General features: G+C 44.7%; 1 protein-coding gene across 2 annotated transcripts in view; it reads right to left on the bottom strand.

Moving 5' to 3' along the window:
• MICAL3 (microtubule associated monooxygenase, calponin and LIM domain containing 3) overlaps positions 1-8,733 on the bottom strand; it is a 242,634-nt gene extending 233,901 nt beyond the window's left edge. For both annotated transcript variants that reach the window (XM_074938661.1, XM_074938669.1), the window contains exon 1: positions 8,499-8,733. The gene's annotated coding sequence lies outside the window, so the exon portion shown is untranslated. The remainder of the gene's footprint in view (positions 1-8,498) is intronic.
• Between the last annotated feature and the right edge of the window lie 15,332 nt (positions 8,734-24,065).

Below are 24,065 nucleotides of genomic sequence, written 5' to 3'. Positions count from 1 at the left end.
CACAGACTGGGGCTCGAGCCAATTAGGGCTTCCCCTGCAGCACCCTGCCACAGAATCATTAAGAAAGGGATAGATAAGACAGAAAATAGCAGACTGCCTCTATATAAATCTATGGTATGCCCACATCTTGAATACTGCATGCAGATATGGTTGCCATATCTCAGAAAAGGGCAACAAAAATTGTTAGGGGTCTGGAACGGCTTCCATCTGAGGAGAGATTAATAAAACTGGGACTTTTCAGCTTGGAAAAGAGACGCCTAAGGGGGGATATGATAGAGGTCTATAAAATCATGACTGGTGTGGAAAAAGTAAATAAGGAAGTATTATTTATTCCTTCTCACAACACAAGAACTAGGGGCCACCAAATGAAATTAATAGGCAGCAAGTATTTCTTCACACAATGCACAGTCAGCCTGTGGAACTCTTTGCCAGATGATGTGAAGGCCAAGACTACAACAGGATTCAAAAATTAACTAGATAAATTCATGGAGGATAGGTCCATCAGTGGCTATTACCCAAGATGGACAGGGATGGTGTCCCTAACCTGGTTGCCAGAAACTGGGAATAGGTGACAGGGAATGGATCACCTGATGATTACCTGTTCTGTTCATTCCCTCTGGGGCACCTGGCATTGGCCACTGTTGGAAGACAGGACACTGGGCTAGATGGACCTTTGGTCTGACCCAGTAAGGCCGTTCTTATTGTACGTTTGTACAGCACCTAGCAGAATAGGGCTCTGATCCTGGCTGGGGCCTCTAGGCACTTGTGATAGCACCCTGCAACTTTGTAGGTTGTCCTGCATTTTTACACACATAGGGTAAGAGACCTGGTGAAAGCCATGCTGCTGGAGAAAGGAGGTCCTGTCAGGCATCAGGCCAGGTATCACTGCAAGTCATTCCCCACATGCCCCAGTGACACCAGCAGCCCTGTTCTGCCTGGCCACTCCCCGCTCACATTCCACGTAGTGTCATTAGACTCATTTTATGAGCAATAAAATACACATATTTGAAGAAGTTTCTATAGGGAGGCCAACTGGCCTTCCCTTGCTCAGTAAGTGGCAAGATTCCAGCACTCCATGCTTCTGGAAACTCCACTTACCCTTCCCTTTTCCCTTATTGCTCTAGGTCAGAGGACAGGAAGTGACAGCAAATCTAGCACAAGTTTTAATAAAATAGATTTGAATAACCTCCCCACTTCCACCATCTCTGTCTGTTTTGCTACTAGAGAAATAAACTTCCTGGGGGGGGGGGGGGGTGTGGAGCGGGGAGATCAGTGAAAACATTCTGCCACTTGGCTGTGAAAAGCAAAAGTCCTAGACAAACACCTGTCTCCATCACTCACTGAAGAGCAATCCATCCCATGAAGATCCCCACCTCAGCAAACTGAAGAGATGAGAATTCTCACCTCCTCTGCTTCCCCCCCTGCAGTCACAAGACCATAGGCTGCAACAGCCAGAGCAGATCCCTGATATGAGGAGGACAGGCTGCTCTACACCCAAAACTTACACCTCTTTCATTAGAGTCAGTTTTTAAATTGATTAGAATTTGACCAATTGATTATCACAGCTTTGAGGCTTTTTTCCTAATTCACTGACATGATGAAAGGGATGGGAAAATTCACTACTGTATACAAGCAGCAGGTACCTCATAGAAGCATGCCAGGATTTACACTATCCATTTTCAGATGGCTTCAAAAGGAGAAGAGATTTCTCAGTGACTACACAAGGGCAGAACCTCACACATACAGACCTTGTCCACACTAAACTGTTTTATAGTCTCCAGTCATTCCATTATAGCTAGCAAAGCTCCACTGAGGATACAAAAAGTGGAGGTACTACTGTAGATAGGAATCAGGTGGCCACTGGCATTTTTACCTACCTGACATCTAGAGCTGAACAGTTAGACGTGGTGATAGACAGAGCATGAGCATTTTTATGTTCATGCTTCAGTGGGAGATCCCCCCCGCCCCAAAGTCTATTGTAGACAACTTACATGCAAAAAAAGGAAAATAACTATATGCTTAAAGAAAAGGAGTACTTGTGGCACCTTAGAGACTAACAAGTTTATTTGAGCATAAGCTTTTGAGAGCTACAGCTCACTTAGTCGCTAAGGTGCCACAAGTACTCCTTTTCTTTTGCGAATACAGACTAACACGGCTGCTACTCTGAAACCTGTCTATATGCTTAAGTAATTTGTAATTTAGAAAGTTATGGGAGGGGGAAGTCAAAATACTGTAGGGTTTCTTCTATTACCCACCCTAAGTACTTAGCAGTCACTTAGCACCCACATGCTTCAGAGGGAACGAACAGAACAGAGCAATTATCAAGTGATCCATCCATCCCCTATTGTCCTCTCCCAGCTTCTGGCAGTCAGGGACTGCCTAGGAACATCCAGAACATGGGGTTGCATCTCTGGCCATCTTGGCTAACAACCATTCATGGACCTATCATCCATGAACTTATCTAATTCTTTTTTGAATGCAATTATACTTTTGCCCTTCACAGCATCCTATGGCAATAAGTTCCACCGGTTGACTGTATATTGTATGAAAAAGTACTTCCTTTTGTTTTAAGCCTGCTGCCTATTAATTTCATTGGGTGATCCCTAGTTCTTGTATTATAAGAGATAAATAACACTTCCTTAATCACTTTCTCCACACCATACTAGAATATCCCCTTTCCACTATCATATCCACTTTCTCCTTAATCACTTTCTCCACTCTATCATATCCCCCTTAGTCATCTCTTTTCTAAGTTGAACATTTCCAGTCTTTTAAATCTGTCCTCACAGAGAAATTGTTCCACATCTCTAAATCATTTTTGTTGTCTTTCTCTGTACTTTTACCAATTCTAATATATCTTTTTTGAGATGGGGAGACCAGAACTGCATACAGTATTCAAGGGATGGGTGTCCCATGGATTTAAATAGTGGCATTATGATATCTTCTGTCTTATCTATCCCTTTACAAAAATGATCAGGGGTGTGGAATGGCCTCCATATGAGGAGAGATTAATAAGACAGGCATCTCTTTTCCAAGGTGAAAAGTCCCAAAGGGGGGATATGATAGAGGTCTATAAAATCATGACTGGTGTGGAAAAAGTAAATAAGGAAATATTATTTATTCCTTCTCATAACACAAGAACTAGGGGGCACCAAATGAAATTAATAGGCAGCAGGTTTAAAACAAACAAAAAGGAAGTATTTCTTCACACAAAGCACAGTCAACCTGTGGAACTCTTTGCCAGAGGATGTTGTGAAGGCCAAGGCTAAAACAGGGTTCAAAAAAGAACTAGATAAATTCATGGAGAATAGGTCCATCAATGGCGTCCCTAACCTCTGTTTGCCCGAATCTGGGAATGGGCAACAGGGGATGGATCACTTGATGATTACCTGTTCATTCCCCCTGGGGCACCTGGCATTGGCCACTGTCGGAAGACAGGATACTGGGCTGGATGGACCTTTGGTCTGACCCAGTATGGCCATTCTTATGTTCCCTAATGATTCCTAACATTGCTAGCTTTTTTGACTGCCATTGGACATTGAGTGGATGTTTTCAGAGAACTGTCCACATGACTCCAAGGTCTCTTTCCTGAGTGGAAACAGCTAATTTAAGCCCCATCATTTTGTAGGTACAGTTGTGATTATGTTTTCCAACGTGCATTATTTCACACTTATCAACATCGACTTTCATCTGCCATTTTGTTTACCAGTCACCCAGTTCAGTTCAGTGTAACTCTTCATAGTCAGCTTTGGTCTTAACTATCTTGAGTAATTTTGTATCATCTGCAAACTTAAGACCACTAGCTTATGTCTGATGTAACAGAGAAGGGGAACCAGTGGAGGGATGCAAAGAGAGGAGGTGATACTGACATGGTCAAAGCCAGAAGCTAGGATAGTTATTTTTACAGCAGCATTTTGAATGGGCCTGAGCGGGGCAAGATGGGATTAGCCAAGGGTAGCGAGAGGGATGTTACAGTAATCAAGACGACAGATGATGGCAGCCTAGACGAGAGTTTTAGCTGCGTGGATGGATAGGAAAGGCCATATCTTAGAGATGTTATGAAGAAAAAATTGGCAAGATTCAGGCACAGCCTGGATACGAGGCTCTAGAGAAAGGGTCGAGTCGAAGACAATGACCAGGTTATGGGCTTGAGTGACAGGGATGATGCTGATGAGATTTTTCCACAATTTCCACTGCCTCTTTCATCCTCTCCCATGGAAATGAAATTAAGTTTCTAGCTTTTTCTGCTTAATTCAGCTGTTTTGCTGACTGGAGCATGCAGAATGCAAAGTAGAGCACCAAAGGTGTGAAATCCATCAGCCAACATCCTTCTTTTCTCAATGAAATATTCCACTTTGAACCATCTGAATACCAGTACTATTAAGCAAGTACTTTCTAAGGAAAGCTAGAGCTTTAATTTCATGTACCTATTAGGGTTGGTCCCCACAATCCTACCTAATACTTTCAAATGGCGATAATGCCAAGATTTTAGGGAAGAAAGGGAAGATTGCTGCTCAGTTTCTTTTTGCTACCAAATCCAATTATCAGGGTTAGATGACATGGTGATCAAAATGCCTCAGCCCGGTCTATGTCACAGCTGCCACTGCTGATACCAGTGCATTGGAGGTGCACTGCTGGTCAGTTACACACACCCAGTAAATAACACCCTATAACTATCAAAATGTTATGCAAGGCTTTCCTAACCACCCACGAAGTTGGGATCTAGTCCCACTATTAATATGGATCTAGATACAGCTAGAGAGAGAGCCCTAGCTACTGCACTGAAGGAATATTTACAGGACAGCAGAAGCATAGACAAGTAAGACAGTAACACCACAACTTGATTAGGTAAGTTAGTGTGTATGATTATCACAACATGCTAGAAAAATATTTTGAAATCCTGCAAGAAGTCAGCAACACTCAACACAACTGTTCTCTGGTCATATCTGTCACAACAGATAGGAAACTCTCTAAACAGAAAGTCCAACATCTGCTCTGCATTACCATTTGTTTTACAACAACTCAAACCTTCTCACAACACAAGTAATTTTCTAGTCTTCATCAAAAGGGACTTGCATAATAACTAAAATTTCTCCAGTGATACATGTTTATAAAACTCTCCTGAGAGTTTAGGGAGAAAAAGATTAAGACAAGCACACTAAAAGGAATGTTTGAAACCCACATGAGGCAGGGAAGTTTAGGATTAAATGTCATCCTGACCTCACCCCTTTGTGCCTAGGTTTGCACCAAATATATACAATTACATACTGCTCACAAAGACAACAAACATAGGGGTTAGTTATGAACAGGATCTGTAATTTATTGTATTCAAATTTATTGTAATTCAGAGTCAAGTTTTAATGTTTTTGAATTCCAAATTATGAACTGAGTTATATTTCACATATATCATTGGTTATTTGGGTAATGTAACTACTTGAAATAGGGCAATTCGGCATCTGTTCTTTAACTTTTTTATTCAATTGTAAAAATGAACAAGGATTTTAGAATTAACTACAAGTCTATGTGTATTTCAACTTTAGTATTCTAGAGAACCAATTAACATAATTATTAAATAGGTTTGAGTTCATCTGTTTCTTGAAGATAAGTGCTTTAGAAAGCTACAATTCTGAAAATGCAAGCTAAATATAATTTTTTCAGTGTCCAGTTTCTGACGAGTGTGAAATCTTCACTTGGGAGCGGAGGATGAATGGGTAGTGGATTTTTTGGGGGCTAGATTAAAGGGACATGGTCAACTCCAATTTGACTCCAAGTGTAGCTTTTGTGCAAATTTTTACAAAACATCAGGCCAACAGAAATACTCCCATGATCTAAAAAAAATTAGTTCCCATGGAAAGTTATTTTTAACACATACATGTGCCTTTGCAGTATTTGCAATCCAAGCACAACACTGGAAGGTGTTAGTGACAATAAACAATGAAACTGGCTTCACTGATTTTCGTTCTTTAAGCGGAGAGAAATGCTGACATAAATTAACAGCACCAGTAGTGAAAAATAAATTGGATTTTTAAATTTCTTTCAATTTTAATAATGTAAAGTGTTCTTGCAACACATAAAAAAGCTGTTTGAATATACAGTACAGTTTTTAACTTGAGTGTTCCTTTTTACGTTCCCTTTTCAATTTCTAAGCAAACTAAGAGTTAATATTCATTGACAACCTTAGCTGAGAATTTCCAAACTTCTGCATATCTAAATTTTGCATAATGTTCTCTCAGCTGTTTTTATAAGTGGGGAATAATGTAGAAGTCTAAACACAGTGAAGTCTACAATTGAAGAACAGGATTCTCAGCCAGATATTTGATTAACTTTGTGTGTTACCAAAATAAATGCTGCTTCTTAAAGTGACAGGTTTCAGAGTAACAGCCGTGTTAGTCTGTATTCGTAAATAGAAAAAAGAAAAGGAGTATTTGTGGCACCTTAGAGACTAACCAGTTTATTTGAGCTTAAAGTGATAGACCAAGCAAGCAGAAGAGACCACAAGAGCTCCCTCTCGTAATACCTGTGTTCCCTTTGGGCAAGCACAAGGCATTGTCAATCCATAGTACCAACATTAAACGGGGGTCTGGATGAAATAAGAGATAGTTTCATTCTGTGGCTTTGAAAAAGGTGAAACATTAATATACCTTATCGTTATGGAAAAAACTGCATGCGCAGAAGTAAATTTTCAGACATTTATTTGTTAAAAAAAACAATATTGCAACTAGTATCCTGTGCCAACAGCCCACAAATTTCAAACTCCTAACCAGAGAAAATATAATATTAGAAACTGGGTTTTAGAACCTGAAACAACAGACACTACCGAAATACTTGTTTGCTGTAGATGAGAACGCAATCACTATAATAAACCTGGTTTCAGAGTAACAGCCGTGTTAGTCTGTATTCGCAAAAAGAAAAGGAGTACTTGTAGCACCTTAGAGACTAACCAATTTATTTGAGCATGAGCTTTTGTGAGCTACAGCATCCGATGAAGTGAGCTGTAGCTCACGAAAGCTCATGCTCAAATAAATTGGTTAGTCTCTAAGCTGCCACAAGTACTCCTTTTCTTTTTATAATAAACCTGCATTAGTAATAAAGGTGTTAAGAGGGTGGAGTATGCCAGAGAAGGAGGCATCTACCTGAGAATCCATACATGCACCCCAAAAGGTCAACCTATCTGTCTGTTAATCTTGGAAGTACCCTATAATATATTATGCCTGTCCAACAGGAGGACATTTAGATAGTCCTAAGGGGGTATACTGCATGCCACTGGAAGACCTTGGTCCACTAACAAAACAATGCTCTTCAGAGATTTCTCCCATAATGAACTGGCAGAGCAAAGTAGTGTTTCCTCCCCAACTCCTCCAGAGTTAACCTGTAACCACCAAATTTGTACCCATGTAAGGGCAAACATAATCATGATCTCCTTCAGCATTTCCCTCCCTTTCTCCCAAATCCACATGACAAGGAGATCAGGCAAGTGGGACAGTATTGAACAAATCTGCACAAGCTTGCAAGTCAAGAAGGTCCCCCACCACATCTATTGGAAGGGCTCCAAGCAAGCGCCTCCTGACCATTAAAACATTATGGCCTCATCCTCCCGTCCCTACAGTTTGAGCCGAGTAACCAGGTGAAGGCGCCAGTGTTAAGTACAACCCCTGATCACAGGGCAATGTCAGGAGTTCTTGCGTTCCAGATTTCTGACACAAGCTGGACAGGCTGCCCACACTCAGAGCATGAACTGGGCCCGGAGACTTTCTGCTGGGATGAACTGGGAGTGCATTTTCCCCTCCCCGCAGGCTGTTCTCTCAGTGGCCTGCCCGCCGGGTTGAGCCATTCCCCATTATGGGTTGTTTTTTCTTCCCAGACCCCCTACAGGCACACACGTCCCTGAAGCTGGCAGGGAGAGGAGAGGGGAGGGGAGGGGGCTCAGATCCGCGTCAGCCCGTCGGCGCCGGGAGCAGGCGATGACGGATCCCCCACGGCCCTGGGGCAAGGCAGGTCCCGGTTTTCCTGCCCGGTCCCGCACCGCGAGCCGCCTTCTCCAGGGGCGGGGGCTGCTGCGGCACCGCCGCCCTCGGCGGAGCCGTGCGCCGGCGGCCAACGCGCCCCTGCGGCCGGTGCCCGCTCCGCAGCCAGGCGCGTGCCAACGCACTGCGGGAGCGCGGAGCCGGGCTGCGGGCAGCGCTGTCGCCGTCGCCGTCGCCGTCGCCCCCGGCGCGAGCCTCCAGCCGCCTTCTCCGATCCTGCGCCGGGCCAGGGAGACCCCACCTGCCCGCCCGCCCTCCCGCCCTCAGCGGCACGCTCCGGCCAGCAGGCGCCGCTTCCCAGCCCGCCCGGACCGCGGCCCCCGGGGGCAACTGGGGGAAGGAAGCGGGGGCACCAGCCCGGCGCGGGGGCAGGGTGGGAAGCGGGAGGTGCCAGCCCGGCTCGCGGCCCCCGGGAGCAGCCGATCCCCCGTGCCCGGGCCGGGGGGGGTGTCCCTGGGGAGCTGCCCCACTTGCCTCACGCCGCTCCTGCGCCCGGGCTCCCGGCGCTAAGCCATGTGCGGCGGGTCCATCTCCCGGCCCCGCTTCTCCTCCCCGAGGGCGGGCTCTGCGCTCCGGTCCCGTGGAGCGGCGGCGGCTGGCCCCTAGGCAGCTCCTCCTCTCCGCCCTAGAGGGAGCCACCCGGGTTACTCTGCCCAAGGCGGGAGCGGGGGTGGGGTGGACATCGGCTCCTCCGGCTGCCAGGCCCATGAGAAGCGAAGGTGGGGGGGGGTGTCAAAAGCTACCCGCTCCCGCCACCCCTCTGGGAAGGAATAATGGTGCGCTCCGAAGTCGGTTATAAATCTCCCTGGCTGCGATTGGCTGCGATGTGGAGACCGGCGGGAGGGTGAGAGGTCGGCTGACCAATAGGGCAGAAGGAAGCCAGATCAAACCCTTGCAGCAGGCCAATGCGGTAGAGATTTAAAGTGCCAGCGCGCGTTGTGGGGCAGGCCCATGGAGTTAGAGTAGATACAGGTGACAGGAGTCCAGGTGTCTGGAAACGTCACCGGGACTGTCAGCGGCACGGGGCAGCCCGCTAGCGCAGGGTGCAACTTTTAAAGGCTTGGGGTGACATCCCCTCCCCCCGTTCACCAGAGAGCTCAGGGCTGTTCTCCACCCCTGGGTGACAGACCCCCTCTGGTCAGAGTCAGCCTCAGGAGCCTTGAACACTTCACACAAAATCTCTAGCACACACCGCTCTCTGCGGGGCGGGAGGGCGGTAACCAAACAAGCAGCACCCAAGCTGAGGGAGGGCGTCAGGCATAGGAGCAGCAGCCAGGAATGCCTCCGTCCCACACCCGGCTGTCACTGACCTGTGGCTTTGGGCAAGTCACAAAGTTTATTTCAGTTCCTCCCTCTGTAAAAAGGGGATAATCTGACCTGCAGCCTAAGCCTACTGGGAAGGTTCCCAAATTTTTGGGAAGCCCAAGCCCTTGGGATATGAAAAACAGTCCCCCCGAATTGTAAATATTATTACGGTGGGGGTTAGGTGAAAGCTCATTGAAACTGGTGGGCATAACCACCACCCTCCAGTAAGGATAAATATAAAAAACAATTAATCTCCTTCATGGAATAGAGATTGTTTCAGCTATCAGAAGCCACTGCCCAAAACACAGGCCACGTATAAGGAGGTGAACTATATGGTCTGAGGGGTTTTCCTGGAGTTGTTGCCAAGGCAGAAAGAGCAGAAATACTATAGAAGCAGACAGCGAATGCAACAAGGAAGACCCACACCCTCACCTTCCTCCCCGCCAGCAGCTGGAGAAGCACTTATAGTGGGACCTTGAGAAAAAGGGAAGAGAAACAGCTTTTAGGAAGGAGTGCTGGATGAAAAGAGGCTTGGAACTGTGAATAAAGAATATCTTCTGCTATTTCATTCCTATTGTGTTCAGAGCAACAGGATTGCATCAGAAAAATACCTCACTCCAGCCTCAATTTCGCCTAATGGAAACAACTTGCACTACCCTGACTTTTGCCTAACTGCTCCAGTCAAGGGAGTTAACATCATTACTGGAAGGGCAGGGTAATTATAAATTCCAATTATTTAAGAAAGTGTAAGAAGAGCCTTAGCCTCAATGGGGTATTTTAGGTTTCATGATTTAGCCTTTCCACCAAAAGTGACAGCCAAAATTCAAACACCCCTTTTATTCCCTTACAGAACACCCTGGATTTATTCATAGCTTTTACTGTGCTGTTTTAGTTCACCCTTTATCATAGCAGACTTGCACCTGGGATGGCTTTTATTGCCTAGATCGCGGAACTCACTCCCACATGGTACACATTTCAGTCTCTCCCTACTTTTATAAACCTAAACCTTTTAGAAATGTGGTTTTACTATGATCACTTGTGGCCCCATATTTACTACCTTTCCCCCTTGTAATGTCCTGACAACATCCCTTCCAAGTTCTTGACCAAGCTTTTGGAAAACAGAAGAAAAGCTGTAACCCACTAAGAATCCCAGAGCATGCTAGGACAGAACTATGGAAATTTAGTCAGTGCCATGTGAATATTCCTACAGTGCAGACATTATCAGTGAAGCTCAGTTATTTACTTCAATGAAGAGTTTTGGTGCTTAGATTTTAGGAGCTCTCAGTAACCTTGGACAAACCACCTACCTCTTTTCTCCTTTATTCTTGTTTTTTGTTTCTTGCCTTTTTAAGTGGTGAGGTTTTTAAATAGTGTTTTCTTCAATAAAATCTTCAGTAAGATGAACCATATAATGCCTATTCCTACTCAAAAAGAGGAAATTATTAACAGAATATATTATGGGGCTGATTCTCTTTTCATACCAGGGTAACGCCATTGACTCCAGTGAACTGATTTCTGATTTACACCAAGGTAAGTGAGAAGAGACTCTAGGCCCTATTTTAATAATGCAGAACCCAGCTTTACAAAACAAGCACATGGAGCAGGTGATGTGCAACGTGATAAGAACAGAGTAGACTTCCTGCCCTGTGTTAACTCCAGTGGAAGATGTGAGATACCCATCAGGGTGGCTTAACATATCTAGCTGCCATACAAAGAGCATGGAACAGGTAGTGCTGGAGGGTTTTATGCATTTTCTGTATGTATAAACTATAGAGGAATTGGAAGGTGCTATTAGAGCAAAGACAGCATGAGACTGACACACAACACCAAAGCACCATTATATCACCTGACTATGTCCCCCATTAAGCAGAATTGTCATCTCCTTTAGGCAATGCTCATTTTTAAGTGCCAATGAATTTACATTGGTGCCCTGTAGGAGGTCTTAATTAACTGGGATGTACTTAATGGTGTGTATTGCCTTATTTTATGAATGTCATACAGAACCCTGAGTGCCTTGATGAGGAGGCACTTTATAAACAGTTATTTTGTTGTAATAAAAGTATTATGCATACAAATCAACAGTACCGTGCAACCACTATGAGACCTGATGACTTCTAACCAGTACACCAGTGAAGCTGAAGGATGACATGTGATCAAATCTAGCAACAAACTCCTGTAGCTGCTGTCTTCTATGCCAGCTGCAGCCTGTTAACGACCGTGCTCATCAATAAAGTTTTGTCCAGTTCAAGAGATAACCGAGCGAGCTAACAAAATGCTAAATGTATGCAGAGTTGATGTAGCCACTTTGGTCCCAAGATATTAGAGAAACAAAGTGGGTGAGGTAATATCTTTTATTGGACCAACATCTGTTGGTGAGAGAGAGACACTTTCGAGTTCCCCAGAGCTCTTCTTCAGGTCTAGGAAAGGTACTAAGAGTGTCACAGCTAAATACAAGGTGGAACAGACTGTTTAGCATCAGTAGTTAGCATATATTCTAAGGGATCATTCAAGGTGAAGTGGCCTGTTAACATGGTACAAAAAGGGGGCTAGTGGTTTATAGATTGTTGTAATAAACCATAAATTCAGTGTCTTTATTAAGACCATGATTTTTGGTGTCAAACAGAGTTATGAATTTAAGCTCCCAGGCTCGTCTTTTGAAAATGTGCAGGTTTCCTTTGAGAATGAGAACTGATTGATCACTCTATATCTGCCCTTTTTGTGAAAAGCGTTCACCCACAGGTGATATCATGATTTTGTCTTTTATCACTTTCCTGTGAGAGTTCATTTCAGAGCATAGAGATTGTCTGGTTTCACCCAGATAGTTGTTATTGGGGCATTTAGTGCACTGGATGAGGTACACCACATTTGTGATAGGCATGTATAGGGCCCATGTATCTTGAAAGGTGTGTTGTGAGAGGTGTTAATCATAGTAGCAGTAGAGATATGTCTACTGTTTGTGCATCTGTTGTTCTAGCAGGTTCTGGTGCCACTCTGAGTTGGTGTCTCTTGGCCTGTGGGGAGCTTGCTTCTGATGATCAGCTTGGAAGGTTGTAGGGCTGTTTGAAGACCAGAAGAGGGAAATGCACCACAAAACCAATTATATACCTGAGATATATCAATGATATTTTCATCTTCTGGACAGATGACAAACTGCCTCATAGATTTCCACCACTTCAACAACCACTACATGTCCATTAAACTCACTCTGGAACACTCCCACACCAGCATCAAGTTCATGGACACTAAGATCAGCTTCAACAGTAGAATCATGTTAACAACTACATACAGGAAACCCATGGATTACCACACTTTCCTTCATAGATCCAGTAACCACCCCAAACACATCAAGAAAAATATTTTCTACAGCCAGGCACTCAGATACCACAGAATATGCTCTGAGGAGGAAGTCCAAGATATACACTTTACCACACTCAAAATCGCCTTCACTGAACAAGGACACTCCACCAGAGAAGTAGATCATATCATGGAACAGGCCACCCAAATACCTTGAGAGAGCCTGCATTAATACAGAAATAAAACTCCTTCTGACCACACACCCACCTGCCACCCCACCATGGAACCCATATGGGGGATTATCAAACAACTTCAACCCATACTCGATGGGGACCCCATTCTGAAAGAAAATCTTCCCAGAGCCTCTTTTTTTTGGCCTTCATAAAACCTGCCAACCTCTCCAAGCTGATTATCAGAAGCAAGCACCTCACAGACCAGGACACACCAACTCAAAGCAGCACCAGACCCTGCCAAAAGTACAGATGCAAAACCTGCAGACATATCTCCACTGCTACAGTGATAAACACCCTCCCATCCACAATACACCTTTTAAGATCTATGGCTTCTACACATGCCTAACACCACCATAGATGCTAGAACTAGGGGTGTGGGGGGTGCTGTAGCACCCCCAGGCTTAAAGTGATTTCTGTTAGAGACAGAGTTTACAGTTTGGTTCAATGGCTCTCAGCACCCCACTATACAAATTGTTCCAACACCCCTGATCACAAGAAGTGGTGTACCTCACCCAGCGCACTAAATGCCTCAATAACTATGTGGGTGAAACCAATCACGGAAGAGCTCTGTGTAGCTTGAAAGTTTGTCTCTCTCACCAACAGAAGTTGGTCCAACAAAATATATTACCTCACCCACCTTGTCTTTCTAATATGCTAAATGATTTGATAGGCACAACCTGAACTCCTATGCAATGATGCTTGAGTCTCCCATGAAATATGAGGCTGAAGGCACCAACTATTTGGCATCTTCATGATCAAGCACACGATTCATTACCTAATCATTTTAATAGCTATAATCTTTATAAATTATGCTATTTAATCCCTGCTTCCATTCCCCCCCTCAAAACACCACTACCACCCTCACACGCTAAAGAAACTACAGATCTGAAACAATGTTGAGAGTACTGGGCTGAAGCAGAGTAGCAAATAAATTGCTAGTAATGCTCTATTAAAAGAGCACCACTATCAAGTTATTTGAAATTAATTTGGAGTCAAGGTTTGAAAAAAAATCTGCATATCCACTCACCAAAGAAAAGAAGAAAACTTTTCTGGTAAATTGGGGGAGGAAAAAGCCAGGCCATCAGTTTCTCTAAAATTTAACTTTTCATTTTTAAAAAATGATCTTCCTAACCCTTCTGGCTAGGACAGTAAACTTCCAAATAAACTAATGAGAGGCACTCTTCTTGAGTCTACATGGAGACAGAGCTTGTAGCTTTCCCAAGCAGCAGCAGCAGCCAGGAACAAGATACGCAGTAGTTTCACTGCTGCTACTCAGGATTGCAGGCAGCTGAGAAACTGATAAGAAACATGCCAATTTCACATTGCTGTTGCAGAAAGTTATGAGGAGCAAGGGAGACTGTAACTAGAACAGTTCACAACAAAAATTGGAGTGGCCAACAAAAACAATGGCTGGGGGAAGGCAAAATATTCTTTCCTGTCCAGAATACTAGGGGAGAGGCAGAATAGTCCAGATGGTTTGACTTGATAGTTCATGGCTTTTTATGTGTGATTTGGATACTCTGGTATACTTTTATTATTGCAAGAGTGGCCAAAGCCATGGGATAGGTGCTTTTAACAAATCAAAATAAATATACAAGAAGAGTGAATCATGTCCAGGTGATGAAGCGCTACTTCACTAACAGCAAAAATAGCATCAACACCATAAGAGGCAGTTAGTACATAGAATACATAGAAATTAGAAACATTAACCTCTTCTCCCCAGTAGAATTAGGAAGACTGGTTTAGAAGCAAAGATTAATGTAACTGAACAGTTATGTCTTGGAAAACACTAGGGAGGAAGTAACCAAAGGTCAGTAAGTCATCTAGAGTTTGAACTCTGTAGTCTAATAAGGTTGTACAAAGTTTGACATTACAGCCTGCAAAGTCTAAGCGTGTGTGGTGCAACTGCTTTTACCTCTTTCTTTAATTGGATATATGACAGGTTTTAAACCCCTACTACTGGTAATGACTGTCTGAAAATAATCAGCAATGGTCTAGATTCTTAAACAAGCCGGAAACTTTTCTTCAAACTCTTACTTACCCATGGTGGACTTCTCTTTAGGAAAGGGCTCTGGAGCCTTGTTGAGAGCAGCTAGTGAGGACCTCACTGCTTCAACAGTATAGTTAGGCTATTATGATCCCTAGAGCTGGGGATGTAGTCTGCTTTGTCCTTTTATTGGGCTTGACAAGTGACACAACTAGAGGAAAAGCTCCACCTGTGTTCCATCCAGGGTTCACCCTAGTTAGAGAGGGAGCAATAAAAAAGACCTAGAAAATAGACAAGGTTGATTTATATTGAGGGGATTAGTTGATCCTGGGAATTTAGGGCCAGTCACATGAAAATATCATCTATGTTGTTTGTATGGGGGTTCAAGTGCTGTGGGTATGTTTGCTGTTTCTAATTGATTTGTGGATTCATCTGCAAAGTGTTTTTCATTAAAGAATTGTGTTTAGCCACCTTATGTCTTCTTCCCCCACAAGCCAGGATATCTGCAAAGCATTTTAGATTATAAACTCTTTGGGACTGAGACCATTTCTTCCTACACATTTATTAAGTGCTCGACCTGCAAGTACTGATCCTGCAAAGAGGTGACTCCCTGGGCTCATGCAGAGCCGCTTCACTGACTTCAGTACTGGGTTCTGTGCGGGTGCAGAAGGTCTACCCATGCAGAGTCCATTGAAGGATTGGAACCACTGTTAGCATTACACAGATATGAATAATCTCTGCTACCACAGTGAGACATAACCACCTACAAATATTTGAAAGATGTAGAAGCCCAAGAAGGGAGAGGAGCTGTTTAGGATGTTCCAAGGGATTGTAGTTAGAAGTAAGGGGACACATATGAGTAAAAAGAACTTTCAGCAGACTCAGAAAAATTTCCTGAGGGTGAGGTCTGTTTCGCGGGCATAATCTCTCAAAGGAAGTGGTGGAAGCTCCATTGCTTGACAAATAGACAAAACAGTATATAGTGTAAGGAATCGTCTTGCTCTGGTTCCCGTGGGATGGGCAAATGAACGAATAATTCATTTCTGTTTTCTATTATTCTACTGTAGTAGACCAATACCCACATGCCAACATTCACACAGACACATCTTTATGCAATTTGCACAGCGAGGGGGTGTATTCTGTCCCTCATTGTGTGGGGAATTTACACATGTGACTCCCATTAGCATTAACAGAAGCTATGTGCATAAATTTCCCTTTTGTGGCTGGATTGGGTAGATCGGTTAGTATCTGGCTTTCCTGGTGGATTGGAACCTGTATTTTTCCAAATAATCTGATCTGTATAGGCTGTGATACTTTCAACCCTTTTTTGTGCGAATGCATTCTATTGTCCTTCAGCTGTGATATCCAAGCATGCTTTGAGACTCTTCTGTCACCCTAAATCCCTGCCAGCAGCACAGCACAACCACAGTTCTAATGAGATTACAGCTACAGATGACCCACTGCTGCCATCTGGCCAAGGAACAGAACAAATGCCAAATTCAGTGGCGGGGGGGAGGAACCCTTTTGCTCTCATCCAAGCAGACTGCAGCATGATAGGGATTCCAAGACCATCACAGTGAACTAGCTCTCTTTGGTTTCTTTTCCTTTTTAAATGAAGTGTTGTGTCCTTCTTGCAGAATGCTAGATTCTATTAATTTTACAGGAAAAAAAATAAAATTTAAGATGCTGTTCTACACAACAGGGAACTTTACAGATCTCTAAATTTTATCCACGCTGGATATGTCTTCCCTGCCTCTTATTGCCTCCACATACACGTGTATGTGACAAAATACAGTCAGTGTGCTCTTCTGGAGAAGCATGGATCTACTTTAGTATAACAGTGTTTCCACTGGAAAAGGACACAACTTTTGAGTTACTTGTAACCTTACTTATGGGGTTATTGGCCTAGTGGATGGGGGGGGGAGTGATAGACCTCCTTTTTCTTGATTTTAGTAACACTTTTGACACAGTCCCACATGACATTCTCATAAGCAAACTACGGAAATATGGTCTAGATTAAATTACTATCAGGGGGTGCAAAATTGGTTGAAAGACTGTACTCTGTGAGTAATTGCCAATCATTTGCTGTCAGACTGGGAGAGCGTATCTACTGGGGCTGCCCAGGGGTCAGTTCTGCGGTATGCTACTATTCAATATTTTCATTAATGACTTGGATAATGGAGTGGGGAATACGCTTATCAAATTTGCAGACGACACCAAACTGGAAAGGGTTGCAAGCACTTTGGAGGACAGGATTAGAATTCAAATTAACCTTGACAAATTGGAAAATTGGTCTGAAATCAACAAGATGAAATTCAATAAAGACAAGGGCAAAGTACTTCACTTAGGCCAGGTCTACCCTACAGATCTGTATCAGTACAACTATATCACTAAGGGGCATGGGCCGTGGGTATAATAGGCTGGAGAAGGCTGTGCCTCCACAAACAGCCCCGTGTGGCTCCGCCCCAAGGCCCCCTCCTGCCTGCCTTTCCCCCTTGGCCCCAGCCCAGGCAGGCGGCTCCTCTCTTTCGGGGAGCCTGCTGGGGCTTGGGCCGCTCAGTGCTGGGCCAGGGGCCTGGCACTGGAGCTGCACCGCCCAGCGGTCCAGGGCTGGGGGCTCCAGGGTTGGGGGGCCAGGCCCCTGATGATGGGGTTAGGGTGCTTGGGGTGAAGGACAAACCACCCGCCTAGCGCTCCGGGAGTGGAGGCACTTGGGTGGCCCAGGGCGGGGGGCGGGAATGGCTCTGGGCTTCGGCAGGGGAATGCGGACAGGAGTGGTAGGGCCTCAGGTGGAAAAGGTGCGCCATGCTGGGGGCTAGCCTCCCTGAGCCCATGGTTCACCCACCGCCCATGCTAAGGGATGTGAAAAATTCACACCCCTGAGCAACATAGCTATACTGACCTAACCCTCCATGTACACAGTGCTATGTCGATGGGAGAGCTTCTCCCATCGACATAGCTACTGCCTCTCATGGAGGTGGATTAACTATGCCGACGGGAGAAGTTCTTGTGCAGCTGCACTGTTGTAGTGTTATCCATGAAAACAAGCCCTTAGGAAGGAAAAATCAAATAAATTATTCACAATGGGGAATAACTGCCTAGATGGTAGTACTGCAGAAAAGGATCGAGGGTTGTAGTGGATCGCAAATTAACAGGAGCGTTGTAAGTAAGACATGGGAGGTAATTGTCCGGCTCTGCTCCGCACTGGTGAGGCCTCAGCTGGAGTACTGAGTCCAGTTCTGGGAGCCCCATTTTAGGAAAGATGTGGACAAATCGGATAAAGTCCAGAGGAGAGCAACAGAAATGATAAAATGTTCAGAAAACATTTGACCTATGAGGAGAGGTTTAAAAAACTGGGAATGTTTAGCCCAGGGGTTCTCAAACTAGGGGTCGTGACTCCTCAGGGGGTCATGAAGTTATTATGTGGGGGGTCATGAGCTGTCAGCCTCCACCCTCAAACCACACTTTGCCTCCAGCATTTATAATCCTATTAAATATAAAAAATGTGTTTTTAATTTATAAGGGGTTTGCACTCAGAGTCTTGCTGTGTGAAAGGGGTCACCAGTTCAAAAGTTTGAGAACCACTGGTTTAGTCTGAGAAAAGAAGACTAAGGTGGGACCTGATAACAATCTTTAAATATACTGAGGGCTGGTATAAAGAGGACAGTGATCAATTTTTTCCCATGCCCATGAAGGTAGGACAAGAAGTAATTGGCTTAATTTGCAGCAAGGGAGATTTAGGTTAGATATTAACGAAAATCTTTTTAACTATAAGGACAGTTAAGCAATGGAATAGACTTCCAAAGAAATCCCTGTAACTGGAGGCTTTTAAGAACAGGTTGGATGAACCTGTCAATGATGATCATCCTGTCAGGGACAGTCTAAGTTTACTTGATCTTGGCTCAGCATAGGGGGCTGGATATTTGATGACCTCTTGAGGTCTCTTCTAGCCCTACATTTCTATGATTCTATGATCATGCTACTGCGGACCAATGGCAATCCTTTCTGCTTTATTCCAGTCAACAGCTGGTGTATTTGTTGCATAAGTTCTTTGATCTCAAGAGACTCAAACAAATACATTTATATAACAGAGGCTAGAAGCATGAATCCAAATACTCCAGTTTTTGGATTCTACTGCAGTCATTGGCTGGCAGTATAAATGCTGGCACAAATGCACTGCTGTTTGGATCTTGCAGCTCTGAGTGCAAATCCCAGCACTGATATGCTTGTGTGCATATCTCAGATGTAGGAAGTATGAACCCTGGTACTGGTGTGTGGATCCCGCAGGATTCAGTAGTTAGGAATGTAAACCTGGTAATAATGCCTTGTGGATTTTATGTGAAGCAAATTAAAAGAGCTAGGTAACAAAGGAAATTGTTTCCCCTGAAAAAGAAGAAAACCCAGAATCTTACAATTAATAACAGACAATAAACCCCTTTTTCCTTTGACACTGTAAAATGCAATCTGGACCAATACTCACACAGCAGGACTGTAATAGATGCCTCCTTCTTAAATTCCTCCCTGACAGGTACAGTGCTCACAATTCAATAGCCTCTCATCTGCAAATGAAGGCCCTCTCCCCACTCCTCTGCTCAAACTCCGATTCTGCACAGGCTCATCTTTGGAAACTGCACAATCCGTTTGTTCTATCGCAGGGGGCACAGGATCATTAAAAGCAACTGGAACCTGGGGTGCTCATCTCCTTGTATAAGCCCTTCCCAGAGCATCTCAGCTGGGTCTTGCAGAGACGGTGTGATGATGTCCTGGATGCCGTTCGTCATTGTTGTCCTGGCAACAGAGATGTGGTCTCTTGTGGTATGGTAACACAGAAGTAACGTCAGGACAGAAAATACTGTAGACCCCTCTTCTGAAGCATCCTCAGAACATCCCCCATGTACAATCTGTACATTATAAATACTTTTATTTTCCTATAAATGCTTTTTTTTTCTTTAGTTACTCAATTTTTTTTGTTTGAAATGCAGGCTCTAGCATGTCCCTGTAAGTCCTGTTTCTGTGGTCTGACAAACCTGACATATCCCTGAGAGAGCCTGTCATTTCCTTTGGGAAACAATGCTGCCATCTGACAACAGAGAAACCTTGCTTTGGAAAACATCTGAGCAGCAACACAAGCTCACAAGTATCTGAAGAGGTGTTAGCAGGAAGGATGGGATGCAGCTTTGGTTCTCTGAGCAAGGGAGGAGCAGATGAATTAACATTTGTGACAGTGAAAGAGAATACAAGAGCCAGAGTATTTTCCTAAAAAGAAAAGAAGTACTTGTGGCACCTTAGAGACTAACCAATTTATTTGAGCATAAGCTTTCGTGAGCTACAGCTCACTTCATCGGATGAAGCTTATGCTCAAATAAATTGGTTAGTCTCTAAGGTGCCACAAGTACTCCTTTTCTTTTTGCGAATACAGACTAACACGGCTGTTACTCTGAAACCAGTATTTTCCTAGTGTCTCTGCCAGTGATTCAGAGAGAGGGACAGGCTAAGGCTGCCTCCATAGCTACAGGGATCTATAACCCATTTTAGCCAAAGCCTCTTTTCCGCAGCCCTCTGAATTGAATAATCTTGAAAGTACCTTTTCAATATCTTAAACAAGATATATTTTACTACTTGTTCTAAAAATGTCATTTACAGAAGGGTCACAAATAGAATATTACTGCTTATTTTAATGTCGCTGTTCACAGTGCCACCTGCTGGCAGAGGCTGAGACAGCAGCTGCTGTGAACTAGGGCAATAGTTTCTAAAATCATGCTCTACAGCATCTCCTGCTGGGAAAAATTAGGACTGCAGGAGCTGGCATTGTTTTCTGGACAATGAACAATCTTGCATACTGAGCAAGATTTTGCAGTCTTGTCTGGATTCTGGAAAGCAAACCGCGGATAGTGAATCAATACCATTTGTTTGCAAGTCAGACTATTTCTTTAATCTCATTTTCTTATTAAAACTCTATTACTAGCTCTATGTTACTTTCCTTGTTATTCTTTCCTAATGCCAACTGTTTCTTCTAGAGGACTAGATTTCCTCTCAGGACACTGATAACAAACACAACTCTGTATGTGCCTATGTGGGAGGAGAAGAGAAAAAAAATCTGTTTTACTTTGACAAAGCTCACTCCGCTCACTTTTCTGTCAGATTGTGTGAGCTCACTGTCTCTCTCCAGCAGCAGCCAGTCAGCAACTCCTTGGATGGGGACAAGCTTCAGGATTCCAAATTATCACTGTTGGAGAGTCTGTCACGACAAAGGGCTCAGTGGCCTTTGGGGGGGAAGACTTACTCAGAACAGTATTGCTGACCCCAAGGATTCAAAAGTCATGAGTCAAGCCCCACAAAATCATAACCTTGGCTTAAAAATCATTAGATTTTAAAAGCAACAAAGTTTGGGTCTTTTTATTTGCCCGTTTTTTGAGCTTTTACGGTTCCTGTTTTCCAGCTTTTCTCCAAAACCACTAGGGCTAGAAACATAACGGTTTTAAAATGAAAGTTTAGATTTTCATGTAATTTAATGATTCTGGAACCTAGAACTTCAAGATAAAACACCAAATACTGCGAATCTTGTGACAAAATTGCTAGAGTGGGCAACTCTGTGTTATTTACCACTGTAAAGCAAGTAAATTTTTCCAGGGCTGGTTCTTGTAAACCTGAGGCCCCCCTATGCCATTTGATGGCTTCCCCACCACTCCTCCAGATGGCCTTTGTGAAATGAATTGGTGGTCTCCATTCAGTTCCTACTAGGTATGTGCCATGTCACAAAGACTCACACTAGGACTGGCATTATATCGCCTCTTTGTGGGTAGTCTCACATGAGCATGAAATAGGAATAGAGACTGAACTACCCTCTCAGTCCTAGGAAGGGAAGGTGCTAGGTCAGGAGTGGGCAAACTTTTTGGCCCGAGGGCCACATCTGGGTATAGAAATTGTATGGCGGTCCATGAATGCTCATGCAATTAAGGTTGGGGTGCAGAACGAGGTGAAGGCTCTGGCTGGGGGTGCAGGCTCCAGGGTGGGGCAAGAAATAAGCAGTTCGGGGTGTGGAAGGGGGCTCCAGGCTGGAGCAGGGGGTGTGTGGTGTGAGGGAGGGCTCTGGCTGGGGGTGTGGGCTCTGGGGTGGGGCTGGGGATGAGGAGTTTGGGGTGCAGGAGGATGCTCCAGGTTGAGACTGAGGGGTTTGGAGGGGGGATCACGGCTGGGCCAGGGGGTTGGAGCATGGGGGCTCAGGGGTGCAGGCTCCAGGCAGCGCTTACCTCAAGCAGCTCCCGAAAGCAGCATGTCCCCCACTTCAGCTCCTACGTGGAGGTGCAGCCAGGTGACTCTGCTGCGTGCTGCCCCATCCACAGGCACCGCCCCTGCAGCTCCCATTGGCCGTGGTTCCCAACCAATGGGAGCAGCACTTGGGGAGGGAACAGCATGCAGAGCAGAGCCCCCTGGCTGTTCCTATGCTTAGGAGCCGGAGGGGGGACATGTCACTGCTTCTAGGAGCCATGGGGAGCTGCCCCCAACCCTGCTCCCAGGCTGGAGCGCTGGAGTGGGGCAAGCCGCAGACTCTACTCCCGAGCAGGAGCTCGAGGGCCAGATTAAAATGGGAGGCGGGCCGAATTTGGCCCGCGGGCCATAGTTTGCCCACCCCTATGCTAAGTACATTTAATTAAACTTGGTCTATCTTGCAGACCTCCTCTCCTGCCCCGGGAATGTTGTGGCTGTGCTGATGGGAAAGGCCTTCTGCATCTGTGAATGTAAAAGCTTTCCAAATAAAGCTGCCCCCTAGCTAAGGCTGTCTTGAGCAGGGGAGGTTTTCAAGGTTTGAGGGCAGCCAGGGAGCTGTGACTGGGCACTGTTAGACTGTTTCCTTCTGCTGCTGTCTCCTAGCAGCCGCAGGACCCTCGGGAGGTGTTTAATGGGATCAGGAGGCCTCCTCTGCTCCATCACTCACCAAGGAGGGTACAAAAATGACAGCAGCTAATGGGCAGCGGCTTTCTCATCAGCTGCCTCATCAGAGTGATTTGATGAGCAAAAGGCTGCAATGGCTAAAGGACTGGAATTGACACAGACGACTGGATCCATGCCAGCCCAGAAAGAACATGTTCCTGTGCATGCCCACTTCATTCCTCCAGCCACATGCAAATCAAGAGCTACAGTAAATGTACATTCATGGAACTACCCAGGCTGCACACACAGGGCTAGAGGCACTTGACATTTTTTCTTCCCATCTTTTTCTCCTTCATATTAGGAGGCACAAGGAACTTCCACATGAATAAAGAAAAGGAGGACTTGTGGCACCTTAGAGACTAACAAATTTATTTGAGCATAAGCTTTCGTGAGCTACAGCTCACTTCATCAGATCCATGTCAATGAAGTGAGCTGTAGCTCATGAAAGCTTATGCTCAAATAAATTGGTTAGTCTCTAAGGTGCCACAAGAACTCCTTTTCTTTTTGCAGATACAGACTAACACGGCTGCTACTCTGATTCCACATGAATGTTCATTCATCCACTCAATGTCCAAACCATGTTTCTTTTTGTCACACTGCCAGTGGCTTGGACACGGGAGCCTTTTATTAGTAGCTGTGAGCGTTCTGGTGTCCTGCTTTGCGTGGGAGCAACATACAGCACGTTGGGTGCTTTCCTGGTCCTGTGCAGAGAGCCCCACCTGGGAGGGATGGGGGGGGTCCCTTCCTGGTTGCAGTTAGAACCTGCCCCAAACACTGACACAGAGTTTATAAGAAGTTAGCTAACTGCTCCCAGGAGAGTGTTTCACAAAGAGGAATGGCCATATGGAGTTAGTCCAGGACTAGAGAGAGCAGTAAGGACTTTTTACAAAATAGATTGTGAATTGGGCATGAGAAATATTTGTAAGGATGTATCTTGGTTGAGGATCAAGGGGCTGGTGAGTCTGGGGGAGCAGACTGGGTGAGGTGAGGGGGTAGAAGGAAGGACTGTGTGCAGACTAAAGGAGGGGGTGTGTTTATGTGAGAGTAGGGAGTGTGAGTGTTTGTAAAGGGAGTGACAGTAGGAGGAGAATGTTCATGTTTGCATGAATCATGGAAGTTAGAATTACAGATGGGGAAAAAAAAAGCTTTTTTCCCATTCTTCCACTCAGCCAGCACTGAGTTTTTCAAATAGTATATCACTTAAGTACATTGAATCAAAATCTATACTAAAACTTATCTTAGATATTTCTAAAGTGTATATCACCTTCCTATCCAAGCATCACACAAGAT

The sequence above is a fragment of the Natator depressus genome, chromosome 1 (genome assembly GCF_965152275.1).
Source record: "Natator depressus isolate rNatDep1 chromosome 1, rNatDep2.hap1, whole genome shotgun sequence".
Taxonomy (NCBI): Eukaryota; Metazoa; Chordata; order Testudines; family Cheloniidae; genus Natator; species Natator depressus.
The sequence above is the reverse complement of the archived record's forward strand: the minus strand, read 5'-3'. Positions and strand labels throughout refer to the sequence as shown.